Raw genomic sequence first — 15,408 nt, forward strand, 5'->3', positions numbered from 1 at the left:
TAAACTAGGTAGCATCTCTCTAGTGGCTAGTTCGTCAAACTTTAGTTTGTGAGCCATTCCTCTGAATTTGATACACATACGATCAATATGTCCCATCTGGTTAGTATTAGCTAGAGAAAAGAAAACATGAGTTTTAGTTAGGATTTGGCCAAATGCCGAAAGAAGAGAAAAGTTTTTAATAAATTAAAATAAATTAAGAATGAATACTAAACAGAAATTAAAAGAATAATTAAGGAAGAAATATAAAAATAATAATAATAATATAAGGAAATAGTAAAATAATTGTGGGTTGTCTCCCACTAAGCGCTTTGTTTAAATGTCGCAAGCTCGACAAAGAAACTGTTAAATATAATCTATTAATCCTGGAGGCATTTCGTCTAAGTATAGGATTTGCGAATCTTCGTTGGTTTCCGCATAGTGATAGTGTTTTAGACGTTGCCCGTTTACGGTGAACGGTTCTGTGGATTTGCCTTTAATTTCTATCGCTCCACTGGGAAAGATGTTAGTGATATGAAAAGGACCTGACCATCTGGATCGTAGTTTTCCCGGGAATAACTTTAGTCTAGAGTTAAATAAAAGGACTGCGTCGCCTTGCTTGAAGATTTTCCTTGATATACGCTTGTCATGCCATTGTTTTGTTCTTTCTTTGTAGATTCTGGCATTTTCATAGGCGTCTCTTCTGAGTTCCTCTAATTCGTTTATGTCAAGGATTCTCTTTTCGCCGGCGGCCTTATAGTTTAAATTCAGATTTCTAATAGCCCAATAGGCTTTATGTTCTAACTCTACCGGGAGGTGACAGGATTTTCCATAAATGAGCTTAAATGGGGTCGTCCCTATGGGGGTTTTATAAGCAGTTCGGTATGCCCACAAAGCTTCTGGTAATTTCAATGACCAGTCTTTCCTTGAAGTGGCGACTGTTTTTTCTAGTATTTGCTTGATTTCACTGTTAGATACTTCCACTTGTCCACTGGTCTGAGGGTGGTAAGGTGTCGCTATCCTATGTCTCACGCCATATTTAAACAATAGTTTTTCGAGTACCTTGGATATAAAGTGCGATCCACCATCACTGACTACTATTCTTGGGGTGCCAAATCTCGGAAATATTATATTCTTAAAGAGTCTAGTTACTACTCGGGTGTCATTTGTTGGAGAAGCTATAGCTTCGATCCATTTTGATACGTAGTCAACTGCCACGAGTATGTATTTGTTACCGAAAGAGGATGGAAAAGGTCCCATGAAGTCTATTCCCCACACGTCGAAAATCTCTACTTCCAAAATACCCTTTTGTGGCATCTCGTCACGTCTAGATATGTTTCCTGTGCGTTGACATCTGTCACATTCCTTAATAGCCGCATGTACGTCCTTCCATATAGTTGGCCAATAAAAGCCGGCTTGTAGGATTTTAGAGCAGGTCTTGGATGTACTTGTGTGTCCACCATAAGGAGCGGAGTGGCAGTGTTGGATTATATTTTCTACCTCTTCTTCGGGTATACATCGACGGAAAATACCATCGGGGCCTCTTTTGAAAAGTAAGGGATCATCCCAGTAATAGTGTTTTATGTCGTAGAAGAATCGTTTCTTCTGCTGGTAAGATAAAGTAGGTGGAACTATTCCGGCAGCTAAATAATTGACGAGATCAGCATACCATGGTGTGACAGATATAGCTAAGGTGGTTTCTACTTGCTTGTCAGAGTTATTTTCTTCCAAAGTAGCTATAAGTTTATCGTACGAGAAATCATCATTAATTGATGTTCTTTCTGGTTCAAGGTTCTCAAGTCTAGAGAGGTGGTCTGCTACTACGTTTTCAGTTCCTTTCTTGTCTTTGATTTCTAAATCGAACTCTTGTAGCAACAAGATCCATCTTAGGAGTCTAGGTTTAGCATCCTTTTTTGTTAAGAGGTATTTGATAGCAGCGTGGTCAGTGTAAACTATTATTTTGGCTCCGACCAAGTAAGAACGAAATTTATCTAGCGCAAATACAACTGCTAGGAGTTCTTTCTCGGTAGTGGCGTAATTCATTTGCGCTTCATCTAGGGTTCTACTTGCGTAATATATAACGTGAAGCTTTTTATCCTTTCGTTGTCCTAAAACAGCACCTACAGCATAATCGCTGGCATCACACATTATTTCGAATGGTTCATCCCAGTCGGGTGTCTGCATTATGGGTGCGGAGATCAATGCTTGCTTAAGCGTTTGAAATGCTTCTAGACAGTTATCGTCGAATATGAATTCAGCATCTTTCATCAATAGTCCGGTTAAAGGTTTAGTTATTTTAGAGAAGTCTTTGATGAATCGTCGGTAAAAACCGGCGTGTCCTAAGAAGCTTCGTACTTCTCTCACGGTTCTTGGGGGTTGAAGGTTTTCGATTACCTCTATTTTGGCTTTGTCTACTTCAATTCCTCTGTTCGAGATGATGTGTCCTAAAAACATTCCTTCTTGTACCATAAAGTGGCATTTCTCCCAGTTAAGTACTAAGTTTACTTTTACACATCGCTCTAGAACTTTTTCTAGGTTCTCAAGGCATTCTTCAAAACTTTGTCCGCATACGGAAAAGTCATCCATAAATACTTCCATGATGTTTTCGAGAAAGTCGGCGAAAATTGCCATCATGCATCTTTGAAAAGTTGCAGGAGCATTACACAGGCCAAACGGCATTCGTCTATAAGCGAAGGTACCAAAAGGGCACGTGAACGTTTTCTTTTCTTGGTCATTAGGGTGAATTGGTATTTGAAAGAAGCCTGAATAACCGTCTAGATAACAGAAATGTGAGTGTTTTGCTAATCGTTCTAACATCTGGTCAATGAACGGTAAAGGGAAATGATCTTTTCGGGTTGCTTTGTTTAGTTTCCTATAGTCAATGCATATTCTCCATCCCGATTCGACTCGTTTAGTTATAGTTTCCCCTTTTTCGTTTTCAATAACGGTTATGCCTCCTTTCTTTGGTACTACGTGTACAGGACTAACCCATTTGCTATCAGATATAGGATATATAATACCTGCTTCTAATAACTTGGTTATTTCCTTCTTCACTACCTCACTCAGGATCGGATTTAGTCTCCTCTGGTGTTCCTTAGAGGTTTTACAGTCTTCTTCTAGCATGATGCGGTGCATACAAATAGAAGGACTTATTCCTTTAAGATCGGTGATGTTGTAACCTAGTGAGGTTGGATACTTTCTTAAGATATGTAGGAGTTTTTCTGTTTCGAGTCTTCCTAGGTCTGCATTAACTATCACAGGTCGTTCAAGTTCTAAGTCTAGGAATTCGTATCTCAGATTTTTGGGAAGTGTTTTCAGGTCTAGGGTCGGTTTGTTAAGACATTGCGTAGGGTCCGGTGTTATTGCTAAACATTGGTTAAATTTGTCTTCTACAAGATAGTCGGATGATTTGTCTTCTCCTAACTCTGCTTCTTTTATGCATTCATCGATGATATCCATGAAGTAACATGTATCTTCTATTGCAGGTGCTTTCAAGAATTGGGAAAGAATGAACTCAATTTTCTCTTCACCTACTTCGAAGGTGAGTCGTCCTCGTTTTACGTCTATGATTGCACCGGCAGTTGCTAAGAACGGTCTTCCCAGTATAATGGGTGTAATATCATCTTCTCTAATGTCCATAATTGTAAAATCAGTTGGAATGTAGAATTGACCTATGCGTACGGGAACGTTTTCAAGAATTCCTACAGGATATTTGATAGAACGATCTGCTAGTTGCACAGACATTTTGGTTGGTCTTAATTCTCCCATTTCCAGTTTCTTACATATGGATAAAGGCATAACACTAATTCCGGCTCCTAAATCGCATAAGGCTTTGTCGATGACAAATTTTCCTATGTGACAGGGTATAGAGAAACTACCCGGATCCTTGAGTTTAGGAGGCATGTTCTGGATTATAGCGCTACACTCGGCAGGGAGTGTAACGGTTTCGCTATCTTCAAGTTTCCTTTTATTAGAAAGAATTTCTTTTAAGAATTTGGCATATGAGGGCATTTGCGTAATAGCTTCTGTAAACGGAATTGTAACGTTTAATTGTTTAAGGAGATCAACAAATTTTTTAAATTGGCCCGCATCTTTGGTTTTAACAAGCCTTTAAGGGTAAGGGATCGGCAGTTTGTAAGGTGGTGGAGATACATAAGGTTCCTTCTTTTCTATGGTTTCCTTATTACTCTCTTCCTTCTCCTTAGGTCTATTTTCTTCCTCAGCTGACTTTTGAGAGTTTTGGTTTTCCATCCTTGGATCAGACGGTCCTTCCACTTCCGTTCCACTTCTTAATATAATTGCATGAGCGTGGCTTCTCGGGTTAGGTTGGGGCTGTCCAGGAAATGTACCAGTTGGGGCAGCAGTAGGCGCTTGTTGTTGAGCTACTTGTGATATTTGTGTTTCCAGCATTTTGTTATGGGTAGCCAGGGCATCTACTTTACTTGTTAGTTGTTTAATTTGTTCGCCAGTGTGTACATTCTGGTTTAAGAAATCTTTATTGGTTTGTTGTTGGGAAGCTATAAAGTTTTCCATCATGATTTCCAAGTTGGATTTCCTAGGGGCGTTATTGTTAGGCATGGATGGGTTCGGTTTCTGATATCCTGGAGGTATAGCTGGGGCTTGATTTGTAGATTGTCCGGGTGCGTATAAAGCATTATTACTCTTATATGAAAAGTTTGGATGGTTCTTCCAATTTGAGTTATAGGTATGCGAGTAGGGGCTTCCTTGAGCGTAGTTTACTTGCTCTGCTTGGATTCCTGTTAAGAGTTGACAATCCGTAGGAGTGTGGCCTTGGATTCCACAGACCTCGCAATTCTGAGTTATAGCAACCACGGCGGCTGGAGGTGATACATTTAAACTTTCAATTTTCTGGACCAGAGCATCCACTTTTGCATTAACATGATCAAGGTTACTTATCTCGTACATGCCAGTTTTCGTTTGAGGTTTTTCCACCATTGTTCGTTCGGTTCCCCACTGATAGTGGTTTTGGGCCATGCTCTCGATAAGCTGGTAAGCATCAGCATAAGGTTTGTTCATTAGTGCACCACCTGCAGCGGCGTCTATTGTTAACCTTGTGTTGTACAAGAGACCATTATAGAATGTGTGAATTACTAACCAGTCTTCCAAACCATGGTGTGGGCAAAGTCTCGTCATGTCTTTGTATCTTTCCCATGCTTCGAAAAGAGACTCGTTGTCTTTCTGTTTAAATCCATTTATCTGGGCTCTTAACATAGCTGTTTTGCTTGGCGGAAAATATCGGGCAAGAAAAACTTTCTTCAACTCGTTCCATGTGGTGACAGAGTTGGAAGGGAGAGACTGAAGCCATCTTCTAGCGCTATCTCTTAATGAGAAAGGAAAAAGACGAAGTCGAATTGCCTATGAAGTGACACCATTAGCTTTAACAGTATCAGCGTATTGGACAAATGAGGATAAATGAAGGTTTGGATCCTCGGTAGGATTTCCAGAGAATTGGTTCTGTTGCACTGCCTGCAACAACGAAGGTTTAAGTTCGAAATTGTTTGCTTCGATTGCGGGTGGAGCAATACTTGAATGCGGCTCATCTTGTGATGGAGCGGCGTAATCTCTAAGAGCACGAGCTGGTTCTGCCATCTCGGGTATCGAAGGAAAAATATTTTTGAAATCAGGAAGTTCTACAGGAGGGAGATTGTTTGCAGCACGATATTCCCGAATTCGTCGTAAGACTCGGAGATATCGTTCGATATCATTGATTCGTAAGTAGAATGGCTCGCCTTGTGAACGAGTATGTGGCATAAAAATCGATGATAGAAAGAATAGAAGAAAAAAAAACCTTAGTCTCTACAGCGTAACAGAAGAGGTACGATATCGACTAAATAAAAGTCCCCGGCAACGGCGCCAAAAACTTGATCGCTCGACTTCGTGAGTCGAGAATGGGGTACAAACTGCAAGTGCACAGTTCTATCGCGTAGTTTTAAAAGATATCGATCCCACAGGGACTTATGAATCGATATACCGTTATCTAAGGTTACTTCGTAAAGCTAAGGTGAATAATGTTTCTATGTTGGGGGAAAAAGCTAAAAACTGAACTAAGATCTAGATTAAATATTAATAAAGCGGATATCGGTATGTAGTTCGTCGTAATTAGGGAATCAATTCTTTGTTGGTTTCTTGGTTTTAAAATAAATCCTTTCAGTTGACACTATTGATTAAAAGTTTTATCTCAAACTCTCGCTCTGTTGAATAAACCATGATTTTATGTTAATGTAGTTGTCACTTATAATTAAGTCAAAAACCATTTTTTGAAAGCAATAAAGTCCGTAGAAACTCTTTTCAAGAAAACACTGACCGTTTAAACACCCTTATCTCAAACTCTCGCTCTGTTGACTTAGGTTATATAATTAAATTCGAATGCTTAACTCTCGTCCTCACATTCAATCTTTAAAAATACTTTTTGGAAAAGATCAGAATTTAATTAACTCTAAAACTTGCTCTCGCCCTGATCTAGAATTAATGTCCAATTTACACTGTCCAGTTAAAATCTCAAACTCTCGCTCTATTGATTTTAACTTCTTTATGTCTTTTACTTTCGTAAAAACCCTTGTTATTAAACCTGTAAATTGAGACCGTAAAAAGAGTGATTCTAATTTTAAATTTAATTAAACCGACTTAGTTTTGATTCCTTATTCCGCTTACTTTACATACCGATATCTAAGCGAATTAGCCAGACATGCTAAACAAACTTAAATACTTATCATGCATAAACAGACTCATCCCAGGCAAATAATATAAATAAATAATAAAACAAAGCATTAAATAATAATTAAAGAACCTGAATAAGTTAAACAGTAGTCTTGAACACTCCACCACAAGCCGGTAGGATTTGTTCTTGGATTCTTCAATTAAACAACAAATTAAAACGAAGGAAATAAAAAAAATCTAGATTCTAACGTAAGGTTAGATCCGGTAAAAAGGTACACAATAGTTTCCGGTGTAGAAACTATTGTGCGAAAAGAATTAACTAAATGCTAAAAAGGGAAAATAGAAATTGCAAGGGAAATAATATAAAACTCGTAAGAATAATAAAGAAACAATGCCTAAGCTGCTGAAAAAGAAAAATGCAAAAGCAAAAACGGCAAAGAAAATATGGAAAGAGCGTGGAACCCTTTTAGGTTTGGAAAATAGCTATTTATAATGGTGTCTTCCGTAACTGCTTCCGCTTCAAAAGGTCTTCAACGTGCAGAATAGTTAGGCGTGGATATAGGGCTCAACTCTCCCTCAACGTCTCTGAAGCGTTCCTTGCGCCAAAAATGTAGGGGAATGGTGTGACGTTCGTCACACCATGTGTGACGTTCGTCACAGGAGTGTGCAAGGCGTGACGCTCGTCACGGCCTCTGTGACGTTCGTCACAGGCACAACACCTGTGTTTTGTGCTTTGGGCTGGGCTTTGATATTTGGTTCATTTTCTCTCCTTTTTGCACCTCCTTTTCTTCCATTTTTACTTGTGCTTCAAATAAACCACCTGAGACAAATAGGAAGAAAATACCGCGTAATATCTAATAAAATGAAGTGAACTGAAATAAATAATAATATAATTTAATTGAATTAAGTCCTAAAATATGATATAATTTCATGTTATCAGTTCCCAACAATGATATACTATTCCTTGTACTAAAGATCACTGCAGCTAACCCTTGAAGTTGTGTTTTTCTTATAAGTCCCTCTTGCTTAGGAAAAAAACCTCTCTCTTTGTTTCCATTGCAGTTAACCCTTGAAAGTGTGTTTGTCTTATAAGTCCATGATGCCTAGGTTAACATCTTTTTGTTTCCACCATTCTATTGGTACAAGTTATAATTTTCATCACTTATCTCTCTCTTTTTTCTCGTGGTTCCACGAACTACGAATGCTTTGACTTTCTCATTGCACAGTGAGAATACATATGCACGAGGGATGCAAATCCTTGGTGAGCACATTCCTATTTATTCCCCCTTCTCCTTCCCTAGGGAACCATCCATATCTTTCATGATCCATCATTTACCTTCAATCATAACCATTCATTAGTGACATACTTTTTCTTTGAAATCAAATACATTTTTCTTTAGAATTCCATATATACCCTTTTAGGACGATATAAAGGCAATCCACATTTGTACATAGAATTGTTTGTCTCGTACACAAACATTTTATTCCTTTTTTTTGCTAATAAGCTTGTTTCCCTTTATGGTACAAATTTCATACCCTCTATGGAGTCTAATATACCTTTACCTATGGTTCCAAATCATACCATCCAGTCACTTTTACCGAAACTTCAAATTCTTTGATCTTTGGTTAATTTTCTCTATCATTCCATCCATATCCATCATGCATCCATTATCTACCTTCAATCATTAAACCATTTACTCCAGGTGATATACTGTTATCTTTGAGCCAAATACACTATCTCTTTGAGCTTCATCTTGTGTCAACTTGTGAACCAAGAATTGTTTGTGCTATGAAACTAAACAAATAATTATCTTTGTTTTCTACCATACCATATAGTGGCACCACGCTTCCGGCTACCCCACATATGGTTCACGCCAGTTTTACTCTTGGGTTCAAATTTCATCCCTTCTTGGAGTTCAAAGAATATTATCCTTTGGTTCAGAATACCTTGATCACTCTTCCTTTCACCTCCCACTATTAGTTCTTTGAACTATGAAGGTCTTAATTCCTTATTGCACTATAAGGATACGTAGGCACGAAGACCCTAATCCTCACCAAGAACTTTATCTATTCTTTTTCTTTTTCATTTATCCTCTCGCAAGTAATCTTTATACATAACACCTATTCGATCAAGAACAATTAAAATGGTTCCCATTGAGTACAACGGATGTTAGGGGTGCTAATACCTTCCCCTTGCATAACCGACTTCCTTACCCAAATATCTCTTTCGCCCGGGTTTTATCGATGTTTTCCCTTTCCTTCAGGAATAAATAAAGTTCGATGGTGACTCTGTTGTATGGTCGAGCCTGCGATGCGTTCGGGTATATTTTCGCTAGCTTCAACCCCGATATCAATAACAAAACCTTATTATTTTAGGATAAATTGAATATTTCTAGGTAAGCCAAATATAATGGTAGGCCCCAACCAATTTGATAGACAGAAGATAATCCTCAGGCCCGATCCAAGATTACAGGAGATGCAATGTGAGAACTACACTTGAATCCTCTAAAATTATTAGAAGTAATTAATGTAGACAACATCGACATAAGTCACACTTTTGTCCATAAACATGGTTATCTAACAAAATGCAAGTAACATGTCTTCAATGCACAATGTTTATGATAAGCGACATGAGCATCATCATCAACATGATTAACATTGGCAGTAAAGTGATATTCATGATTAGTATTTAGAAATGAAAATTATGCATGTGTTCCTCGTGTACTTAAAAAAATCTCTAAAGCCTTACCTGAGCAACCTCCTAAGTTTGTAACTATCAGGTCTAGTGCACTCGGTCTTTGAATTGGAGTGTTACCAATAATTTCTTATGATAGAAAGATGTTGGATGCATGATACATCATCCATATTGATACTCATCTCACTAATGACAATATGAAATGAATGCGTCTTGGAGTTCCATCTCTTAAGAAAGGAAGACATAAGATCATGGTCAATGAAATCAAATCTAGTTCTACAAACATCCCCCAGTCTCAAATCTACTAATACATCCTGAAACCATGGTTCATCTGATTGTTGTAGTTTTATCATCTTTCTAGCAAGGTTAAAACACTTTAGTGTCTCATTGTAATGCAAAAATTAATGTATCAAAAATAGATGATTAATTTTAATATAAACTTATACTCGTCAAAAAGTACAGGTGTACATGTTACCCTAGCAAAGGCAAGGGTACTCAGAGTCCTTGGTATGTTCATACCAATTTGTAAAGATTACAGCTTGCCCATAGTGGCTAGAGGCCTTGTGAGATGGTTTTAAGATGGTTTTGGAAGTCCTACACACATGAAGTGAGAGGCCCTATTCTACAAGTGTTTTTCTTTAGGTATTAAATGTGTAAGTTATGATATGTCCCCTCCCATTTAGGAGAGGAGCATTTCTATATACGCCTTTTGGACTAGGGTTTCTCTGGAACGATCACCACCTATCCAGTTAATGGTTGACCTTTAAATCTCTACTTCCTAGGGGATATGGTCCAACTACTGATCCTGACCTCTCTCTGACCAAGAAACATCATTTCCCATATTTTCATAAAATTGATCACTGGAGGATGTTTAGGGGCAAGGAGATACCTTTAGAAGGACGACACATGGTTGTTGTCTATCCTAGGGGGTGTAAAGCTCCCGCCATTGTTAGGACCTTTACAAATATAACACTACAAAACCTATTAGGATTATGTGTTTAGAGGACATTATTAAGACCACTCATTTTAATATTTGATGTGTTTTAGTGTATATATGGTGCATGTTGTATTAAGGGTTTGTTCATATTGTATTATATGCCCGATGCAAAGGGAGCAATTTCAGAAACTCATAGGGTTTAAGAGAAATATATAAAGTGTAATGAGACATCCCCAAGTATAATGAAACTTCTAGAATAACTTTTTAGCTTATGACATCTAAGAGAAATATAAAAATTAATGTCTTGACAACGACAAATGCACTCTACAATACTTTACTCACACCTTCCAGAAAACCTTTTGTAAGTAACCCTTTTTGAGAGACTGACAATGAGATATCTGTTGTTTATTGATAAGTATCAATTACTTTTAAAAACCCTCTCTTAAAAGTTATCAATCTAAGAGAGAGTATCAATTCACTCAAATAGTTCACAACTATATCGTTAAGTCTTATTAATAAGTAGTTGTACAAAGACATTCGATTACAGATGCACATGATATAAAATTGCAATATCATACTTAGTCATCTTTAAATTATGAATTTCTAAGCATTAAATTTTTATATTGTAACACTATAACTACATGTCTAGAATATAAATTATAATATTAACTTCTAGTACATGATACATTAATGTACAAGTCTGAAATCGAGAATTTTTTTAGAATACAATAGGTCTAACTGATATATAATTTATTGTATATGAATCTTTAACATAATTAAAATATGCTTCTTTGGGTCTTTAGTGTCAAATCCATTAGTTATGAATCCAATCCAAACATATGTTTATGTGAAAAATAATATAAAAATATGGGGGGTGAGATACTAATCTTAGTGGATGCCTATCTGAAACCCCGACCCATCCTAGTTCTCTGTTCTACCCTATACAAATTTTAGAACAGTCAATCCAATACTCTTGAAATTGAACTGATTATAGGGTAAATCGTCATACCCACCAATTGGAGTAAATGAATAAAAAATCAACATATCCCCTTACTTTCCACCCATATCAAGTCATATGCCTTATAATTAAACCATAAGATAAATCAACACTTCTCCATGATCGGATCACCATGGTAAATAGACAAAGCCTCCCATGGATAAATCACTATATTCGTCATTTGAAATATTAGAATAAATTGACATATTCCTCAACTGAGATCGTCTGGATGAGTTATGTTTGAAAATCTAGTTGGTGGCTTTCTGCAAGGAACTTTGTTGCGTCAGTGGTATTTTGAGAAACCAGGTGAAGAAGTGCATTCAAACTCGTTGGTTGGTGGATGCCAAATAAAATGGGAGAGAAATAAAATATTCGGTAAGTAGTGACATGACCTTATCTTCCTCATTCATTTTTTCTTGAACTCCTCCTAATGTTTGCTTTCAGATGTAAGAAGAACGAGGACACGATGCAGTAGATACATAGAGAGATCTGGGCGACTGCTTCTTTGGTTGGAACCCCCAAACACTCATTCTGTTGTGGGAGCTTCTACCTGAGGCATTCATAAGTGCTAAAAATACATAAAATTCATAAGCACTTATTAACTTCTTTTGTAAGTAATCAATTGGGAAAACTCCCTAGTTTATTAAGAAAATATGATAAAACGCTTGTGTGAACTTTTTAATGTGCATTTATCAAGAATAGGCTAAAAGGACAAAAAAGTGCACCAAAATCAGACAAAGCACACCATTCAGGAACCAAAGCTCACTTAGCAAAGGAACATACCTCTCTAAGCAAGAAATAGGCAGCAAATGGCAAAGAAAACCTCGGCCATGCACCAAAACTTGCTAGCAGGTGTAACACCACAATTTTAATTATATGATTTTATTTGAGTTTTGGTGTGTTTTTAAATTGGTTAACTGTTTTATTTAGTTTCATGAGGGTGGGTAGAAATATTATAGATTTTTATTTAATTAATTGAAATAATAGAGAAATTAAAGAATAAGTGCTTGAGGAGAAAATAGAAATTGATGAGAATTGGGGAGGTGAAGTGAATTAATAAGTTTTATTTAAATTAAAGGAATAAGAGTAAACTAGTCAGTATGTGAAATTGAGAGAAAAAAACCAAGAGAGAAGAGAAAAGTCCTAACAGAGCAAAAGTGAAGAGATAGAGAGATAGAGAGAGAGAGAGAGAGTTCCATCGTCAAGATCCAAACTTTTTCACGAATTTGAGGTAGGGGTATGTTCATAATAATGGTGCTTAATCTTGTAGGGTAGAGGGGGATCCTTACCCCATCTTCTTCCCTTTCTCTCTTGTCTCAATTACTGAGGGTTTGTGAATTGTGTGAGGATTATGTAGAACCTCTACAATTGGGTTAATCTATTGTTAATTTTAATAGTGTTAATCATGCTAAGTATTGTTTTGATGTGAATTATGTGATTGGGTGCCATCAGAATATTTGAGATGATGATGTTCATATGTTGATGTTATGTATTTATGAAATGCATAACAAATTAATTGATGATGTTGATTTTGATGTTGTTAAGTGTTGATTACTATATGATTCATGTAACTTAAGCTATGATATGTTTTAGGATTATTAGAAGTCAAATTTAGGGTTTGGGGTGTGATGCAGGGTTGGAAAACAAGAGAATTCAAACAAAATCGTGAAACATAATTTTGGGTTTTAGGAGCTACTACGGGAGGTCGTATCAGCCCTCTTGTTTTTGTACCAGAGGCATGTTAAAGGGGGAGTTTCCTGGGGAATGCTACGGGTCATTTTAGCTAACACGGGCGATCGTAGTAGCTCCCTGGTTTTTGTACCAAGCACGTCGTTTCGTACGTAACTTGAGTTTCGTGACTCCTTTTGAGGCGTTGTTTAAAGTGTTGGGAAGATGATGCGTATTACTACCTCATAATAATGCCTTAGAGGTGTGACATTAGGAATCAAACTTTATAAATGTGTAAAGTGATTTGGTTTATTTGATTTATGGTAAAGTGGTTTGTGACTTTGTCGACTATTGATGAGTAAGGTGAGTTGAGTTGTTATGTTAGGTTTGTATGGAAAAATGAGAAATGTTTAATGTTGATATAATTCATTCATAATTGAGTCGGAGAGCATTGGTGAGTGTCTTACATAATTAATTATTATATATATATATATATATATATATATATATATATATTTGAATTATGATGAGAAGTGTGGTTTAGAGAAGAACTACGATGGTGACTTGATATTGGTGGTGTTTGTGGTTTGAAGAGGAACTAGTAATGATTATTACATTTGTATTTTTTTGTTATATTTCATGCATCATGCATTGTTGTAGATAGGTGTACGAATTTTGGCCATAGACAAATTGTTGGTTGAGAATAGGGGATCAATGACGGGACTGGATTCGAGGAGGAATGAGGTTTGAAGAGGAACCATTGGTGAATGGATGAAATTAGTAACATAACTATGATGTTAAAATTTGGCACCACGTGCATATTGAAATAGAGAAGAAGAGTACATTACATTAATTCTTACATATGTAAATGATTAATATTGTGAGTGATTATTAGCATAAAACATGTATGATTGTTTAGTGTCGGTTCTCTACATATTTTATGAGTAAAGTGTCGGGGTTGTTTAGGGTGTTACATAGAAGGCGTGCTAAACGAGATATGATGTTTCAGGAAGCTTCAAGGTTAAGTTACTTTTGTGTGAAGCAAGGATTAACTCACTAAGCGAGCTAGACACGCACTAAGTGAGAATAAGCTAGCCAAGACCACTTGTAAATGAGTTGAAATTTTTAAGGGGGTAGATTATAGGCAATCTAAGCGAGGCTTAGATCTCGATTGGTGAGAGTGGAATACCATACCATTATAAATAGGGTCTTGGGCAAGTCATTTGGATATCTTATGAAATATCTTGAGTATATTAGAGAAGTCTTGTTAAGGCTTGGTGTATTTCTCTTAGTAGGGATATATATATATATATATATATATATATATATATATATATATATATATATATATATATATATATATATATAATTACACACACAGAGAGAGAGAGAGAGAGAGAGAGAGAGAGAGAGAGAGAGAGAGAGAGAGAGAGAGAGAGAGAGAGAGAGAGAGAGAGAGAGAGAGAGAGAGAGAGAGAGAGAGAGAGAGAGAGAGAGAGAGAGAGAGAGAGAGAGAGAGAGAGAGAGCTTTGTCCGACAATAGATGCTTTTTTACATATTTCTTCGGGGGCTTAATTGTAAATATGCATTGAGTAAGTGAAGTTAATTTTCTCTTATGTTGGGATTAGATGTAGTTTTCCCAGTATTCATGTTTTGATCCTGATCATGGTGTTCTATATAATTCTTCTTAAGCTAAAATATTGATGAATTCTTTGCTCTTAATGCTTATTTTGGATTAGTTATCTAAAATATATTTTCATGGTATAAATTGATATTCAAAAGGTACTATTCACTATTATATCCAAGCTTTTTTTATATTGAATATATACTAAAGTCTAGACATAGATTTATGTTTAGTATTTGTATAAACTGTTGAAACTTATGTGAATGAATTCTCACCCCTGTTTGTGTTTTTCTGTTGTTTTTACACTTATGATGCAGATACTCGGGTAGGGACGGAGAAGCCTTAACAACTGATTGCCTTGGAAGAGGGCGTTAGTGGCCTTCTTCATATTTTATTGTTTATGTCAGTGTTGTTTAGAATTTCCAAGTGTAGCTCTGAATACTTTAACATGGGGATGTGATTGTCGTTGATGTTTATTTTGAGAGTTGTTTAATTTTTAAAACCTTATGGTTATTTGAAGTTGTTTTATGAGTTTTCAAGGATTAACTGAAATATTTTGAGTTTTCATAAATGAATTTCGCTGCTTTATTAAATTGTTGAGAAAGGATGTTTTATGTAGAGAATTGTGACACCCTTGTGAGTGCATTATTTTAATTATAATTTTCGCATGTTTTATGAGTAAAGTGTTAGGGGTTGTTTAAGGTGTTACATAGTTGGTATAAGAGTTTGGTCGGTTCATTTGACCTAGGTTGTGAACTAGTTTATACTCTGGTGTGCGACATGTGTGCAAACATTGTCGATGCTTGAGTTCGTTAACTGTTGTTTGCTTTATT

The 15,408-nt window shown here is 36.4% G+C and overlaps 1 non-coding gene across 1 annotated transcript; it reads left to right on the forward strand.

Annotated features, from left to right (window-relative positions):
- Positions 1–5,101: 5,101 nt before the first annotated feature.
- Positions 5,102–5,208, forward strand: LOC127088897 (small nucleolar RNA R71). The gene has a single exon (XR_007790702.1). It is a non-coding gene; the product is annotated as a small nucleolar RNA R71 (small nucleolar RNA).
- Positions 5,209–15,408: the final 10,200 nt, after the last annotated feature.

Source organism: Lathyrus oleraceus, chromosome 5 (assembly GCF_024323335.1).
Source record: "Lathyrus oleraceus cultivar Zhongwan6 chromosome 5, CAAS_Psat_ZW6_1.0, whole genome shotgun sequence".
In the NCBI taxonomy this organism is placed as follows: Eukaryota; Viridiplantae; Streptophyta; class Magnoliopsida; order Fabales; family Fabaceae; genus Lathyrus; species Lathyrus oleraceus.